Below are 3,450 nucleotides of genomic sequence, written 5' to 3'. Positions count from 1 at the left end.
ATATTATGTGAGTTGTGCAGTGGTATTATATTATGTGAGTTGAGCAGTGATATTATATGGAGTTGTGGAGTGATATTATATGGAGTTGTGCAGTGATATTATGTGAGTTGTGCAGTGGTATTATATGAGTTGTGGAGTGATATTATATTATATGGAGTTGTGCAGTGATATTATGTGAGTTGTGGAGTGATATTATGTGAGTTGTGGAGTGGTATTATGTGAGTTGTGGAGTGATATTATATTATATGGAGTTGTGCAGTGATATTATGTGAGTTGTGCAGTGGTATTATGCGAGTTGTGCAGTGATATTATGTGAGTTGTGCAGTGATATTATATGGAGTTGTGCAGTGATATTATATGAGTTGTGGAGTGATATTATGTGAGTTGTGCAGTGATTGAGTTGTGCAGTGATATTATATGGAGTTGTGCAGTGATATTATATGGAGTTGTGCAGTGGTATTATGTGGAGTTGTGCAGTGGTATTATATTATGTTGTTGTTCACATCACCCCCCACTGTAGATCACTGTCCGCCCTTTGAGATTAGTTGACAGGACTTGTGTCACTTCCATCCAGAAGCACGACTAGCTCTCCTTTAAACTAGTATACAGGTTCTGTTAAGCACTCACTCACAATCTACAGGCCGTGAGGGAAGTATGTTTTTGGTTCCACTGCATCTAAGATACCCCTATGCAATCCATATACATCAATGTATAGGCTAATAAACATTACGCACGTACCAGACGAATACTGCAACTATAGGAGTCCTGTGGTAGTAGATTGAATGCAGAGATAATATTAAAACTAAAAATATTATGTACTTACACCATACAATACTTCTTAAACATTGTATTACTACTACCTCATTCACTTCATTTCATTTAACTTATTACCACCACTAATACTTACACCTGCACTTTTTATATACTTATCATATCTACACTTCTTACCTCAACTGCTATTTCTTACTGTACATATCTATTTATTTATTCACTTACTCCACTTTACATATGCACATACTGTGCACTTTTATTGCTATTTTGCACTTCTGATTGGATGCTAAACTGCATTTCGTTGTCTCAGTACTTGTACTCTGTGCAATGACAATAAAGTTGAATCTAATCTAAAAAAAAATTAAAAATAAAATGTCAATATTGTTTTCTTATACAGAATAGACTCCAAAGATTATTACGTTCATGTTTTTTTTTCAGTAGGGCCTAATGAATATCTAAAGCATCATTAGTAAAATGGTGCTGGTCAAATAACATACAGTAGGTGTCTGTTAACCAACAGCTGACAGCATGTCACTTGCTATGTGTCTGACCTCTTAGATGAAGAAAGTCACTGTCTGAACTTCTTTTTCTAAGGGAACCTGGAGTCCACTACTTCTAGGATGTTCTTAGTTCTGCATTCTTCTGCACCGTAGAACCTGTGACACATTGTTATCAGCTGACAGCACAGAGCTGTTCACTGAAACAAAGATTTTGTTTTTGAAAAAATGAAAGTGAAAGAAGGAAAATGTGGCATACGCCCATAATTGCGTTTCATTTTTAAAATGAAGCATTAGCTACAGGATGAAATAGTATATATTCACTTTTAAAATGAAACATTAGCTACAGGATGAAATGCCACATATTCTGCTGTATTATTTTTCTACGTCTAAAAGAGATCTGCAACTCTACAAATACAGCACACAGGTAAAATACAACATGTTTGAAATCGCTGCTTAAAAACCCCCTTAGTTTGACCGCAAGTCTATTTACAGTTCCCACAGCACACTAAGCCAGCAAGTCTCTATGGCCATTCAGTTCTAGTATGCGTGTCCAGCTGCTGCAGATGTGCAGGGCAGATGCACATTTTTATTACTTTTCCAGCTTTTGGCCACAAAGGAATAGCATATAGTCTATTTATTTTAAACAAACAAAGCCCTGGACAGTGGAAAGAGTGTTTTAGTAATCTGCCTCTCTCAGGTGATATACAGTCTGTAAGCTGATATATGATATACGTATACTGTGTGTATATATATAGTCTGGAAGCTGATATATGACACAAAAAATGTAATAAAATAATAATACAATTATTTTGGATTACACGTTACTTCCTTATTTCTTTTACACACCACACACTTTACGTAGGAGTAGAGTCTCTTCTTTTGGAGAAGATTCCTTATCTGACCTAGACAAACATTCAGTCTTTAGTCTATAGTTGTCATCTATTTGTCACCTTAAATGGCTGTTGATAGTTTCAAATAGGTTTACATAAGTACATGTTGGTTAGATAAGACATGCTCCTCATGCCTTCTCCTGCACATTAATCCCCACCATTTTCATTAACATAGAAGATCCATGTGAAATGGAAATGGTTTTCTAATTTGCCCATAATCTGCTGAGGCATTTTCTTATTTTCACATATGTGGTCACTCTATATCCTTTGTGAACCATGATGGAAGACCTAATTTCCTTGAATGGTCTACATTATTACAAAGGAATCAAATTCTCCAGTGTGGCCAGCGAGATTTTCACACCTAGACTCTTTAAAAGAATGATGTTGCAACATGAGGTCAATTTAATATCTTACATGTGAAGACCGTAACTATGCACACCGGGTCCCTGTATATAGCCTTCTAGAAGCCCGTAACTAAGCACACTGGATCCCTGCATACAGCCTTCTAGAAGCTGAGCGGGAAATAACACACAGCTTTCTCCTTATGCCCTGGAAAAAAACATCAGTGTACAGGGTGCTCTCACTTGACCTGCTCAAACTTCCACCCTGCTTCGCTACTCTGTCTTTTCAACGCATCTTGTAATCTGCTGCTTCTGCTCCAAACAATGATAAACACACCCTCAGGCTTTTAACAGTTTAAGCCTCCACAATCAAGAAAGACATTGATGTTGAGTTTGTTTTATTTTGTTATTTGAGTTTAAGTACCCTAACTGTAAAAGGGGCTAACATTATGTATTACAAAACCTGAAAATGTTCTTTGTTAGGCAACGAAAAACAAGGTAATTATTTTAAAGGAACAGTAATTAATGTTCATTTCCAAAATTACTGCCGTCAAATCTGTGACATTAATACATGTGTTGTGCTGTAAATAGACCAAGCAACCCCACGATCGAGAAAATAAAACTGCCGTGTGAAACTGAGCGTTTCAAAGTACTACTGAACGAGTCAAACCACAGCAACTAGAACTAACGTAGGCTGAGTAGGCTAAATCTATCCCGTTCACATCCACCCGCATCCCTGTGCTAAACACGTATACTCGTGGCATACTGGCGGGTAATTAATATAATTCTATAGGCTAGGCTAATGCAAATGTCGGTACATATATGCAATTTAGTTATTCATTATTTATTTACAATCTGCTACACGTGCATTCCTTCTCACATCAAGTTCCTTATTTGTCTACAGCGTAATGGCGTAGGTTACTCGTGGAAAAAAAGCTGCCCCGCCAC

The sequence above is a fragment of the Clupea harengus genome, chromosome 3, assembly GCF_900700415.2.
Source record: "Clupea harengus chromosome 3, Ch_v2.0.2, whole genome shotgun sequence".
NCBI classification, from domain to species: Eukaryota; Metazoa; Chordata; class Actinopteri; order Clupeiformes; family Clupeidae; genus Clupea; species Clupea harengus.
The sequence above is the reverse complement of the archived record's forward strand: the minus strand, read 5'-3'. Positions refer to the sequence as shown.